A 15863-nucleotide genomic window follows, 5' to 3' on the forward strand; every position below is an offset into this window, starting at 1 on the left:
AAGGCTGAGCCCACATGCCTCAGCCTCCCCCTCTGAAAGTCAAAGATGCCCCACCAGGATTCAGCACCAAGGGCAGAAGATAAAGATGGGGCTAGTTACCCTCCTAACCTGACTAACAAGTACTCTTGAGATCTTCCTGAACAATTCATTATGGACCAAGATATTAACTGAACTCAGAAATCTTAAAATTTTACCGAGCGGGGTGGCACAGTGGTTAGCATATTGGACTCACATTCAGGAGGACGATGGTTCAAACCCACATCCGGCCATCCTGATTTAGGTTTTCCGTGATTTCCCTAAATCACTTCAGGCAAATGCTGGGATGGTTTCTTTGAAAGGGCGTGGCTGATTTCCTTCTCTGTCCCTCCCTAATCTGAACTTCTAATCCATCTCTTATGACTTTGTTGTCGACGGGACATTAAGCACTAATCTCCTCCCCTTAAAATTTTACATGGGCCTATAAAATGGTGAGCCAGTTTATTTGAAGGGGTTGCTCCAGCCTTGGCTCCAACATTAAACCTACACATAAACACATGGTCCCTGATCTTCCCCTTGAACTGGCACCCCCCACAATTGTATCTAAGTGCCTGATGCTTGTGTGTGAGCTCTATATTGCATCTTGCTCTCTCCCAGTTATGTTGTATGGTTTGGGGGGTGACTCATTCAGAGAACTGCTCATCAGTTATCCAAATATTACTCAAGGGATATTTAATCAGAAAGGCCAGGATTAATGAGGATGTAGTGACCTTGATGGCCTCACGCTGAGCAGCATTAAAAGCAAGATTTAACCTTGGGATAGAAAAGTCCCAGCATTTTTTGGGGACCTAAAATGAAATATTATCAACATTGCCTACAAATTCCTGTTCATGCACTCAGCAAAGTATGACTGCAGTTAGTAAGGAGCAGTGAAGTGGTAACATGCCTAACACCGTGAACAAAACAAAATGCCCAGAATTCCACAGATATAAATACTGGAGCATTATCACTTACTAGGGTGCTCAGTGGTCCAAAGACGGCAAAGATTTTGGTAAGATGCTGTAGAGATTGGTCACAGGTGACCCTGTGACTGGGAATTAACCAGCTAAAACAGGTAAACCCATCCACCACCACCACCAAGATGTAATGGTTCCACACAGGTCCATGAAAGGGGTCCTATTTAGCCCACAAAGAGATGAGCCGTGCATCTGCTCTCATGAGTAGACTCAAGAAGACGCTTGCACGAGTTAGAATTGGTTCTCCCTTGTTTGCATAACTGACAATCCCCACCAACTGACTTATGTCCTTACACATAGACAGCCAAACAATATGCTGCCTAAGATGATTGCCCACCACAGAGCTATGAAAACACCTTAAAAGCAGTGGGAACCAACACCTGAGGCAAAGAAATTTTGAAACACACATTATCTTTAATAAGAACATACTATGTTCTCGCCATTTAAAAGCCTTATTTTATTTGGAAAATTTTCTTCCTTTCTCCTCTTGAGATGGCAAAAAAGTTCAGGAACTTCAGTCAACACAGCACCACTCAAGGCAAGTTGTCCACCATCCTCTACGTTTTGTGGGGAGTCACAATCTTCATATATATGATTTAAAACTTTGAGTACACTGTTGTCTGGACCCCTGACATGATGAAGTTTAAAACAAAATGCAGACTGCCCAACAAGTAACCCTACGAGTTTTTCTGGGACAGCCAATACCTAATTCTGTGCTTGGTTATCAGTCTCAAGCACAAATTTCCTAAGTTCTAGGTAGAACTTGTTTTTCTCCGAGGTGAAGAGAACTGCTAAAGCTTCCCACTAATACACTGAATATTTTAATTCAGTTGGAGATAAGTAGTGCTATGCATAAGCAATGGGATGCCACTGCCCCTCATGTTCTTGAAGGAGTACTGCCGCTATCGCAGAAGTGGATGTGTTGGTCTGAACAATAAAGGGCTCACTAAAATCCAGGACATCTAACACAGGAGGGTTGCTACAGGTGGCTTTAATTGTCTCAAAGGAAGCCTGATGACTCTTCCCCAAAGAAAGGTCTCACCTTTCTTGCACAAATTGTTCAAGGGCACTGCCAATTGGATGAAATTAGGGACAAAGATCCAAAAGAAACTCATAATTCCAACAAATCTGGCAAATCCCTTCTCGCTCTTGGGGGGGCTGGAGAGTGACACAAGGAATATATGTCTGCTCCTGAACAATGCTGACTTCTGGAGCCAAAACCAGCTGACCCAAAAAGGATATACAAGGGCGAGCCAACGTAATTTTAAAAGGGTTGACAATAAGACTGGCCTCCCTAAGACATAACAAACCTTCTTTGAGGTGGTCCAAATGCTCTTTGAATGTAGCACTATAAACCACCACATTATCAAGATAGTTATAAATGGATTTGAGCTTAAGCTCTTCCAAAACATGGCCAAAAAGACAATACAACACAACTTCCCCTGTAGGCAGTCTGAAAGGAACTTGTAAAGGTTCCAATCAGCACAAAAGGCTGTTACTGGTTTAGAACTTTCAGTCAATGGTATCTGATGGTTGGCTTGCTTGAGATACCAACCAGGTGAAGCAATTGTGAAAGTGAGGCAACGGAACTGATTCCAAGACAAACTTCTCCTTGGGTGCCCTTTAATCAACAACTGGCCAGTAATCACCACTCTTTCCTTTTGGAACAAGAGAAATAGATGAAGTGTAGGAAGAAATTGAAGATCTAATGACATCACCTCAGAGCATGTTATTTATTAGCCAATGCAAAATCTTCATCTTGGGTAGGGATAATCAATAAGGTGCCTGATGAACAGGTATATTGTCAACCAAGCAAATCTTACAAGTGACACCTAATTTGTTATAATGTTTCCACAAGGTGAGGTTCAATAGCTGTAAATTATTTTATAAAATGTATTTTAACAATCAGCTGTTTATTTGTCTCATTAGTCATCTACCAGTTTTAGTTATTAACCATCATCCTGGATGCAGGGTATACCAGATTAGTTAAAAACAACTGTTGTTCTTATTTTTCCTGTGATGTCTGTCTGACATGAGATATGACTGTCAGTATTCTAAGACAAATTATGTCAGGTGTCTGTACAATTTCATTGTATAATTTCAATATTGTTCAGCTTCAAAGAAATATAGGATGCTTTTAACTTATCTGATGTACCCTACATCCTGGATGATGGCTTATAACTGAAACCAGTAAATGACTAATGGGGCAGATAAACAGCTGATGGTTTAACCATTTTATAAAAATCCTAATTTATTAGTGAGGACATTGGGAAAATGGTATGACATGCTCAACAGTTGCCTAGCCTCACCATGTTCCAAATGATCAGTGGCGAACTAGATGACCCCAACTGCACATTACTAATTGGTTGAGAGTGCCAGCATGAACACAAAGCTAGCCTTTCATTAGGGCAAAATTTGAAATATAAGGTATGATCTTGATAATCAGGAATCAGACTGGTACACTCAACGAAATCACAGCCCAGTATCAAATTAACTCACAAATTCTTAGCAATGACTAAGTTGACAGGCCATGTGAAGTCCATTATGCCTAACTTGTGCCGAAACTCCCCTACCAGAGGTATCTTTTGTCCATTGACCAGATGACATCTCTGAAACTGGGGGTGGGGGCATACAGGACGAATTCTGCACAAATTCTCAAATCTGAAGTACCAGTTATAATCAAGTAGTGAAACAGAACTTCCAGAATCCGAATAAGCACATACAGGCTCTAATGAGGGAGCAATTCTTAACAGGTAGACAGATACCTCTTCCTTTTGGTGTCCTATGGCATCAGATGTTTGGACAAAGGCCCTGCTACATTGGACATGACCGCACAAAATGTTTACTGTCACCACACATCAAACAGATGTTAGGTTTAACCTTACAAAGCACACCGCCTCCTGCTGGTTCCCCTCAGGTGGAGTAGCTAGGTGACCACCACCTCCTCCTGTTGCTCATCAGCAAATCTTAATGCTTCCATCTCAGCAACCAAGGTATCTAATTCTAGACAGGTGGTAAATTTCCTAGAAAAAGCTATACATAAATGGTCCTCATGTTTCATGCCCTCTAATATGGTCTTAACCACATCACCTTCAACTCTTGCAACTCCAGAGCTAGCACAGCAGTGTGGATCTCATCAATGTACACTCCTGGAAATTGAAATAAGAACACCGTGAATTCATTGTCCCAGGAAGGGGAAACTTTATTGACACATTCCCGGGGTCAGATACATCACATGATCACACTGACAGAACCACAGGCACATAGACACAGGCAACAGAGCATGCACAATGTCGGCACTAGTACAGTGTATATCCACCTTTCGCAGCAATGCGGGCTGCTATTCTCCCATGGAGACGATCGTAGAGATGCTGGATGTAGTCCTGTGGAACGGCTTGCCATGCCATTTCCACCTGGCGCCTCAGTTGGACCAGTGTTCGTGCTGGACGTGCAGACCGCGTGAGACGACGCTTCATCCAGTCCCAAACATGCTCAATGGGGGACAGATCCGGAGATCTTGCTGGCCAGGGTAGATGACTTACACCTTCTAGAGCACGTTGGGTGGCACGGGATACATGCGGACGTGCATTGTCCTGTTGGAACAGCAAGTTCCCTTGCCGGTCTAGGAATGGTAGAACGATGGGTTCGATGACGGTTTGGATGTACCGTGCACTATTCAGTGTCCCCTCGACGATCACCAGTGGTGTACGGCCAGTGTAGGAGATCGCTCCCCACACCATGTTGCCGGGTGTTGGCCCTGTGTGTCTCGGTCGTATGCAGTCCTGATTGTGGCGCTCACCTGCACGGCGCCAAACACGCATACGACCATCATTGGCACCAAGGCAGAAGCGACTCTCATCGCTGAAGACGACACGTCTCCATTCGTCCCTCCATTCACGCCTGTCGCGACACCACTGGAGGTGGGCTGCACGATGTTGGGGCGTGAGCGGAAGACGGCCTAACGGTGTGCGGGACCGTAGCCCAGCTTCATGGAGACGGTTGCGAATGGTCCTCGCCGATACCCCAGGAGCAACAGTGTCCCTAATTTGCTGGGAAGTGGCGGTGCGGTCCCCTACGGCACTGCGTAGGATCCTATGGTCTTGGCGTGCATCCGTGCGTCGCTGCGGTCCGGTCCCAGGTCAACGGGCACGTGCACCTTCCGCCGACCACTGGCGACAACATCGATGTACTGTGGAGACCTCACGCCCCACGTGTTGAGCAATTCGGCGGTACGTCCACCCGGCCTCCCGCATGCCCACTATATGCCCTCGCTCAAAGTCCGTCAACTGCACATACGGTTCACGTCCACGCTGTCGCGGCATGCTACCAGTGTTAAAGACTGCGATGGAGCTCCGTATGCCATGGCAAACTGGCTGACACTGACGGCGGCGGTGCACAAATGCTGCGAAGCTAGTGCCATTCGACGGCCAACACCGCGGTTCCTGGTGTGTCCGCTGTGCCGTGGGTGTGATCATTGCTTGTACAGCCCTCTCGCAGTGTCCGGAGCAAGTATGGTGGGTCTGACACACCGGTGTCAATGTGTTCTTTTTTCCATTTCCAGGAGTGTATTTAGGCAAGGTCTTGTGCTGGTACTGCACATGCCAAAAATTGTTGCATTCCAATTCATGCATGATCCGAGGTGACAACTTTAGACGAATAATGTGCTGTCTCAAATTATGAAGGGCTCCTTCATTCTGCATAACTTCAGAGAAAATTTTGCTTGAAACCCCTTGGGTTAGTGGATAAGGAATCTGAAGAACACTGGCCTGTGAAATGCACAGATCAGCATGAAATTCAAACTAGTCCATTAACCATAACATGAATTCAATCTGTGCAGCCTACTTGATAGAAAGCTCATTAACCCCTTGTAGGAGATGCAAAATGGGGTTTGGTAACCTAACAACAGCTTTAGAGGAGATTACATTAACTGGTCCCTCGGTTCCCTACTCACTTTCCTGAAGGCATGAATTATCACATACACCATCCATCTTGCTGACACTAGTTACGTCATCCAACACGAGAACACTCAAGTCTACCTGTAGCTCCCTAAATTGACTAATTAAGCTATCACCAGCAGCACTTTTGTTGGGCTTCAGGGATGCCTGCTTGTAAATCACCAGACCAGTCACCCAACTGTGACCTGCAATTGAATTCTATACACTTGTTTGCACTTATGCTGACTGTCCTGTAAAATGTTCACATTTTCCTGCAGTACTGCGAACACTGCCAAACTATCACTGAGCACAGCACCTATTTCACCAGTGGAGCTGAGGCTGAGATCCAAGGCTTTCTCATCCACAGCACTAGGCAAATGAGCAGCCAATTCATGTACCATGACATCACCCGATTGCTGCATAATTCATAGCTCATAAAAAATGTGGTCTTTCTTGAGGGCACAGTTGGCTTCCATGTTGATGATTTTTACCTGGAAAACAGCACATAATCAGCCAAATACAGTTTACAGGTAACACAGTTAAGGCCATAACTGACAATGCTTTTGCAAGAAGGGAAAGGATGTCCACCCCCTCCCCCCTTCCTCATCCCCCTCTGGGAAAATAACCATGCTCTGTGTTACCAGCTGATAACTTGATAACTAGGAATTCAGGTGGGAAGATATGGAATCAAGTCACCCTAATGGAAGGGCCGCATGAACAGCATTAATCATTTTTAATGCATAACTTCCATGTATTAAAGTCAAGCGAATTTTAAAAACAATCAACAGTAAAATTTTGACTGGGCAGACTTTTAGACAAATGACCAGCTGCCACTAATTATCAGCAACCAGCCATTAATTGCAGACTACATTAAGTACACACCAAAGGTACACAATTTTAAAAACAGTTAACTACAGTTAGCAGAAGTTACTGAGCAGTTTTCTTAACAAAATGACCTTTACACACCTGCCATTAATTATGAACCCACTGTCACTCAGTAGAAAGTAAAGGTAGAGAATTTTAAATACAATTAACAGTCACTGAATAGTTAGCTACAGTTAACCAAAATTCTCTGATCAGATTTTAAGCAAATGATTTTTAAACAGTTGCTATTAACTAAGAGCCCGCTGTCATTCAGTATACAGCAAAATATAGAATTTCAGAAACAATTAACAGTCAAGGAATAAACAGCTACAGTTAGCCAAAATTCACTGATCAGAGTTTAAGCAGATGGCTTATAAACAGCTGCCATTACTTACAAACCCACTATCATTTGGGACACACACAAGACACAGAATTTTAAAACAATTAAGAGCATCTCTGATTAGGCAGCTAAATTCATTGATAAGGTTTAAAGCAAATGATTACTAAACAGCTACTATTAATTACGAACCGCAGAATTAAAAAAAAAAAGAAATGAAATAAAATAAAAAGGCACTGAATAGGCAGTTACAGTTAGCCAAAAGCCACTGATCAGTTTTTTTAATCAAATGACTTTCAAAAAGGTGTTATTATTTAGGAGTGGTGGTTGTGTAAACCCCATTTAGTGGGAGGGGGTGGGGGGGTGGGGGGAGTGGGCAAAAAGGGAAGAGTGAGAGGTAAGGACATTCACAGAAGTTTCCTAACTTGGACAGGATGATTGCTGTCCTACCACTACTTAAGCCTGCAAGAAACCGGACCACCTTTACTAACGTCTAATCAGCCAAATGACCTCCAAGTCACTCATGGAAATCACTTTGCAGGGCAAGCAATAACCAACAGCCAAATCAGGCTTGACACATTTACAGGAGCTGTTCCCCCCCCCCCCCCCCCCCCTCCATGTACCCTCGGCACACCACACACTCCCTGCTAGAAATGTTCCTGCCTCACGGCTTTTGCCCCACCAATGGCACCGCCAGCACACCTCCAAAGTTATCTGGACAAATATCATCAACAAGGGTTAAAAGTGATAGAATGCCAAGCACATGTGGCTCAGCTATGATCATTTATGAAATGTCTCTAATATGCCACTAATGTCTTTTTGTCTTTTTTAATGCTCCATTCATCTGGGGGTGAAATACTGCTGTCTATATCTTCTTTATTCTGCATACTCTCTTAAATGCTTGACTTAACTCAAACCTTGCTCTGTCAACAACTTCAAAGGTATACTATAACAACTATGTTCATATAACATTCACCAAAAACATTTTAGTTTTACTCTGAGTACATTTATTTCATTGACAATTCTCAAACATTCTGCTATAGCTCTTGACACCTATTTTCATTTCCTTCCATGAACTATATCTCTCTAAACAATCCAGTACTTGGTGAATTCATTGATGTCCACCTAATGGATTGTGATGTACTTCCTTCATAATTTGGGTCTTCTGTTCCTCATTTACCTCCACCTGGTTTTTGCCTAATTCATTAGTCTCTGATATCTGTCTTATGAGCTCTTGGTTTTCCCTTACCTATGCCTCTTCATCACTTTCTCACATTCTTCTTGATGCATCAGCATTGGCATTTGATCTGCCTGGCTTGTATATAATGTTGTATAAATATTCTCCTAATTTCAGTCTCCATTTTAATAAATGTGAGGCAGCATCTTTTACACTAAAAATTCTGTTAACAGCTTGTGATCTGTTAGTATTGTGAACTTCCTTCTGTACACATAAGATTGAAATTGTTTAGTTGTCTATATTAATGCTAAACACTCCAGCTTGGAGGCTGAATAGGTTTTTATCTGCTTTATTCAGTGATCTAGTTGCATGTGCTATTGGTAAGCTGTACCGACATTGACTTGTGATAATATCACACAAAGTACCATTCCAATTTTGCATCTGTTGTAATAATAAAAGTTTACCATAGTCAGGGTAATGAAGTGTGCGAGGACTGGTTAACTTCTCTTTTACTTCTTCAAACACATCTTGATGTTGTCTTCTTCACTCTTAATATTCAGTGTTCTTTAGCAACTTATGCAAACATGCTGCAATTTTACTGAAATCTACAAATTTTCTTTATTATCCTACTAACCCTAAATATCCGTTTAATTCTTTCTTGGTCTTTGGCATTGGGAATCTCTTTATTTTCTCTACCTTCCATTTGTCTGACTGTATTCCAGTACTTCAGCTGGTGTTTCCTGAGTTGGTCAAAAATCTCTCGTATTTGTTATTATGCTCTCATAAAGAACTTCCTTAACAGATGTAATCATCCAATTATACTAATCACATTGCTCCCTGTAATCCTGACAGTGCAACATTCATTAGCCTCTGAAATGTAATAGGTGCCTCCTTCTGGGATTCTGGTATCCAATGTGGTCTGACATTTATAATCTTGCCTCCATGCTCAAGCAATATTGGAAGTCCATGTTTTACTGTCTCTATAAATGACAATCTGTCACCTTACAAATGAAACACATCACAATGTTCACTACGCAATTTTCCTACTTCACATTTCTCTTGTTTATTTAGGTGCACCATTTTCAAAGTGTCTCTGACCTGCGCTATATGATTCTTATAATTCAATATCTTTTCTGACATTTCTATTACTCTTGTTACTGTAGCTACATTGCATAAGGGTTCAGTAATTAAGCATGCTGAACTAACATCACACGCTACCTCATTTCATGTTCACTATACTAATAATACATTTCCGGTGAGTATTTTTATTAAAACATCTGGAATGTGTACACTCTTTAATACTTCTTGTTTCAGCACTATTATATCTCTTGGCTTTACTGAATCATCTCCTGTCATTCCAGTCAGAATCCTATGACCTTTTCTTCTGTGGGTCCTATCATTTCTTTTGGATCACAACTCCTCCTCATTCTAAGTGACTCTTCTTCAGAGGGGGTTGGCTTTGGTTGTTTTGGGGGAAGAAACCAGACAGCGAGGTCATCGGTCTCATCGGATTAGGGAAGGAAGTCAGCCGTGCCCTCTGAAAGGAACCATCCTGGCATTTGCATGCAGCGATTTAGGGAAATTGCGGAAAACCTAAATCGGGATGGCCAGACGTGGGATTGAACCATTGTCCTCCCGAATGTGAGTCCAATGTGCTAACCACTGTGCCACCTCGCTCGGTTTCTTCACAGGAATTTTGCTTTTTTCCATTATTTTCCTTGCTAGCATGCCGTCCATTTAAATTCCTCTGCCATTGTTTCCCTTCATGGAACTCATTTAAATTATGTTTATTTTACTGAAATCTTTTTTGTGGCCCAGACAGTATCACATCTGAGGCATGTTCAATAGGTAATGGAACACTTTTTTTAAGCACGTTGGTTTTCTTCAAGATTCCAATACACCATATTATTCCCCACTCTTTTGGCTACAAACCCTATTTTTCAACATTATCTCCATTCAATGTGACAGCATTATGCCACCTTACTGGGGCAACCTGTGTGCCTGCATAGTACCACTCTACTCGTCAACATCAGAGCTTCCCCATCATCCATGTACTGCTTCCTGCAGTGGGTCAAACAACTGGAAGTTCAAAGGCGCAAAATTTGGGCTGTAGGGTGTATGAGGAAGAACAGTCCAATGAAGTTTTGTGAGCTCCTCTCACTCGTGGCAATGCTCCCCAAAAGCTGTCACTATTTATTTATTTATTTATTATCATCCCAATGATCACATTTGTGATATAGGATTTGTCAGGGTACATTTTAACAACTATATAATATCTTTACAAAATTTGTATCTGTGCTGAATTCATATTAATCTATCTTATGTTTAATACAATATACAACTAATAAGTGTTTTTATAACATAATTTATTATGCACTGATGTAATTTCATTTGTCACATTAACTTGAACATATATTTTATACAGTTGTGCAGAGATATTCGCTTATGCTGTAATAGCATTTGTCAAGCATGTGGTTCTTTAGAACAGTTTTAAATTTATCCTCATTTTCCAGCTCTTTGATATGTTTTGGTAGTGCATTAAAAAGTTTGATGCCTTGATTACATACATGTTTCTGGCTTCGGGTCCTTGTTACAGCTTGTATGTGGAGATCTTTACATTGCCGTGTATCATAATTATGGAAGTCTGTATTGGTTTTCATTTTGTCATGATTTCTTTTGATCACCAACAGACATTTCAGAATGTATAATGATGGAATTGTTAAAATTTTCAATGCTTTAAAAAGGGGCCTACAATGTGTTTGAGGTGGGCTGTGGGTCATTATCCGAATAGCACATTTTTGCAGTTTGAAAATCTCATTTAGACGACAATTTGTTTTTCCCCAGAATACTATCCCATAGGATGCAATGGACTGAAAATAGCCAAAATATACTAATCTGGTACAGTCATTACTACAAACTCTTGAAATTATTCTAAGCACAAAACATGCTGAATTTAGTTTTAGTGCTAAGTTCACCACATGGTCCTTCCAATTAATCTTCTCATCAATGTGCATACCCAGGAATTTTGCACACTGTACTCTTTCAAGTTGTTTGCCCTCCATGGTGGGATTCAGGTTGTCCTGTTCACTTATTTTTCCATATTGCACATAATTAGTTTTTTTTGCACTCAGTGTTAGCTTGTTAGCACTAAACCATTTTTGTATATCTTGTAGGACATGGTCCACAGTACTGTGCAATGACTGCTTCATATCACTAACTATTAAACTAGTATCATCAGCAAATAACGTGATTCTAGCTTTTCTCTCTGACACCTGAATATCATTAATGTAAATGAGGAACAGCAAGGGGCCTAATACACTTCCTTGGGGTACTCCTACTGTGACCTCCCTTGGATCTGATCTTAGTTTAATTTTTTGATTAATATTTGGTGCTGTAATTTCAACCACCTTCATCCTCTTTTCCAGATAAGACTCAAACCACTTTTTTACCGGTCCTCTGATACCTATAGCTTCAAGCTATTTCAAAAGTATGCTGTGGTCAACAGTGTCAAAGGCTTTTGACAAATCTACATTTATCCCAACTACACTATTTCCCTCTTCCAATTTAGTGATTATTTCTTTTGTGTATTCTAGTACAGCTGTTTCGGTACTTCTCCCAGCTTGAAATCCATGCTGATTACTGTTTATCAGATTGTGCATATTACGATAATGTGTGACTCTATATCAGCCTTGTAACATGCAAGAAATTCTGCGCAGGTGGTCCTTCATTGCACTTTATGGTTTTCTGTTATGCAGCGAGGAACCCAGCAGGCACACAAATTTGAATACCCCAATTGGTGAACAGTGTGTCAGCAGAGACATCCAGTTCTGCATGAAGGTGTTTGATTTTGATCCATCTGTCACCACAAATAAGAATGTCTGCATGTTTCAACATTGCAGGAGTTACAGCTGTGTGGCTGGCCAGCAGGCGGGAGATCAGACAGGTTTGCGATGATGACAGATGCCTCACCCAACAATTCACCATGGTTTCATTCACTACCAGGTCAATGTAGACATTCTGCAAATGTCTATGACTATCTGCAATGTACCGGTTTTCCACCATAATAAAATCAATGACAATTCTCTGTTTGAAATGCAGTCCCAATACAGATGCCATTTTGAAGGCTGCATGTCATGTCACCATCTATCAGAACTTCAGAAATGTAGGGGCTGAAGTGGGAATATTCAATAATGTCCCACAACAAATTCCACATTTCTTCAAATGAAATTGACAAAAAAGGATTGCTTTACTTATTGATCATCCTTCATAGTTTTGGGGTTCCCTGCATCCTAGTAATACCTCCTCTTTCATTACTGTCAATAACAGCATGTCCTATCCTTCCACTGTTATTTGTCTCTGGCTATCTTCAATGACAACTCTCTGTTTTTGTAAGAAATCCCTACTTACTAGACCTTTATATGGGACATCTGGTCTCTTTCTTAACACATGGAGTGTACACTCACATAACATCTTTCCAGCTATTCTTAAACTCATTGTCACTGTACCCAGTGTGTGATTGTACCATTGGTTTCCTGTTTTAATCTCCATACCTCTTGATTTTTTACTGGTATGTCTGTGATATTGCTGCTTCCTTGAGCAGTTTCATATGAGCTTCTGTATCTATTAAAAATTCAGTTCTTTGCTGTCGTCCCTGCAATCAATCATCATTACATCATTTTTTTGTCTCGCAACCTACTACAATCACCTTAGGTCATTTAATGGTGGCTACATGTAACTGCTGCCTGTGCAACCTATTTTGTTTCCTGTCGTTTTCCCTGGAATATTTCCTACTTTTTCTCTACACTGGTGTGCTTTGTGCCCATATTTAGTATATCTATAACATCTAGGGGTTCACAGTCCTTTTGTTTGTGTCCATCCCTCTGGCATTTTTCACATATAATTATCTTGTCACATTTCACATTCCTAAGCCCTGGATCACCACAATGATAACAATAATTTTGGAACTTTCTTGCTTCCTGTGCCCTGTTGGGTGTCTGTACCCACATTACTTTGGTACTGTGGGGGCAGTGTTTGGCTACATGTCCCTTTCTACCACAGTTATGAAGTTTCACATGTTCTTGTTGTTGCTTGCTATTATTGTGCCAGATAATTCCCCTTGAAGCTCAATTTTTCTCTTTCGTTGACATTATCACACTTTCATTTTGTTGGGCTATTTCCATAGTTTCGTATAAGTTAATGTGTTCACCTTGGCTGCATACAGTTGTCTGTAGGCTCTCACTGACTAATTCGTGAATAAAACATGCATGGCCTAGGGCATAACCTAACTCTATGGCTCCCTTTAACTGTTCCCTATCCATTGCTCATGTCATGGCAACTTGAACAGTCTGGATGGCTCAGGTATTCTGTTTCCCCAGGAGGCAATTGATTCCCCAGAATACTGTGTGGCTTGAAATATCCTACAAACAGAGAAATCTATGGGTCTTTCTTCAGAATAGCTTTCCTCTAAAATATTTCTCACTTCAGACCAGTTATTTGTATGATCCCTTGCCAAAATTTTGCTCTAGCATCCTTGGTTACTTTAGATTTCACACATTGAAATAATAATTTTGCATCCTCATACTTCACTACTTCAAAAGTGGCATTCACATTTTCAATAAATTCTTGCAATTATCATTTGCTACCATCAAATGTCTTCATTTGGCCCTTTGCAGCAACTTTGTCAAACATCAAACATACAAGAAAGATATAAATTATTTTTGTCCAGAGATTATGCTGAAGATGCAAATCCAGGTGTTCTGTCCTATTTTCTAGTAAGTATAATCTCAGTCTAAGTTGGTCACACTGGTTTTCAACTCTGTTTTCATGTTGGACACATTGTTACAAGGGAGTCCCCTCTTTGGTGAGGCTGCTGCCTTTGGATCATGGGGTCCCAGGTTTGATTCCTGGCTGGGTTGCGGATTTTCTCTGCCCAGGGACTGGGTGTTTGTGTTGCCCTCATCATTTCATCTTCATCATTTGTAACAGTGGCCAGTTTGGACTGGGAAAAACTGTATAAAAATTGGGACTCTGTATGGGCACTGATGACTGTGCAGTTGAGTGACCCACAAACCAAACATCATCATCATCTTTGGTCATGCTAAAGTAGTATGACTTTCTTCTCTTTCCATCTTAATTTCACCTTTGAAATTCCAGTGAGTAGCAGTTTTTATGTTATTTAGTATAAAATTACATCATTGCTTTAATATAGTTTAAGCTCTGTGTACTTTCTTACAACATTTCTGAAAGCACACATGTTGCAGTATAGGTTATCTAGAACAGCTCTGTCCTGGGCCAGTTCAGTTAAAAGCACTTAATCATGTAATTGTTCCATATAGTTTCCTACACAAATGGCACAGTACTAACAAATGGAGAAAAATTTTAAAAAATCTGCCTAAAAATATATTTTCAAGATAGCTTAAGGAGCTAGAGACAAAATGTCTTCATGGCAAGCAAGAAAACAAGGTTTCAAGTTTTAGAGGTTGTGACATCTATTATCCTTTTGATGCAAATACACTTCTGAAAAGGCTGCCTGGTGCTGAAAGCCCCATTAATACAGAGTCTGTCAGTGAAGCATCACTTGAAATGGTAATTAGGAAGAGAGCAGAGACTAGTGCTGTTGCAAGAAGAAAATGGAAATCGATAAATTTCGAGCCTGGAAAAGGAATCTTCCATACAGACTTGGAAGTGCAAATACTTGCCTCACCTGTAAATGAGAAGAGCAGGACGCTCGGAAAGTGAAGAAAAAAATATTGGTGTATCAGCTCCGCTATGTGGGGTTTGACTTCAGTATTGGTGATTCTACAGGTCATGACCTGGAGAGTGGGAAGGAGGGCTGTGGCACTAATGAAAACCCTACTCAAAGAGAGGATGAATCATGGAAAGAAGACATATATATCAGTTTATGGCTGAGTTTACCTCTCTTCTAACTATAATACCTCTTAGATCCCTTGAACATTAAAAAAAAAAAACCCTGACCAGTAGCTGGAAAAAAAGCACTGGACACACCTATCTACAAGGATAGCAGAAGTGATCCACATTACATCTGTCCAATATCCTTGACATCCATTTACTGTAGAATCTAAGAACATGTTCTGAGCTCATACATAACGAGATATCTCCAATAGAATGACCTCCTCCATGCCAACCAGCATGGATTTTGAAAACATCAGTCATGTGAAACCCGACTCACACTTTTCTAACATGACACACATGGATCATGGCAGTCACACAGATGCACTATTTTTCGATTTCTGAAAAGCATTTGACTCGGTACTACACTGATGCTTATTATCAAAAGTATGATTGTATTGGTACAAAGCAAAATTTGAGACTGGATTGAGGATTTTTTGGCAGGGAGAACGCAACAAATTATCTTGGATAGAGAGTCATTGGTTCAATCCTGTGTCCAGCCATTCTGGTTTGGGTTTACTATGATTTCCCTAAATCGCTCCAGGCAAATGTCAGGATGGTTCCTTTGAAAGGCAATGGACAACTTCCTTCCTCGTCCATTCCTAATCCGATGAGACCAATGACCTCGCTGTCTGGTCTCCTCCCCCAAA

The 15863-nt window shown here is 41.1% G+C and overlaps 1 protein-coding gene across 1 annotated transcript in view; it reads left to right on the forward strand.

Moving 5' to 3' along the window:
- Window positions 1-15863, forward strand: part of LOC126263670 (sedoheptulokinase-like) — a 179039-nt gene that overhangs the window by 162297 nt on the left and 879 nt on the right. The window lies entirely within an intron of this gene.

The sequence above is a fragment of the Schistocerca nitens genome, chromosome 1 (genome assembly GCF_023898315.1).
Source record: "Schistocerca nitens isolate TAMUIC-IGC-003100 chromosome 1, iqSchNite1.1, whole genome shotgun sequence".
In the NCBI taxonomy this organism is placed as follows: Eukaryota; Metazoa; Arthropoda; class Insecta; order Orthoptera; family Acrididae; genus Schistocerca; species Schistocerca nitens.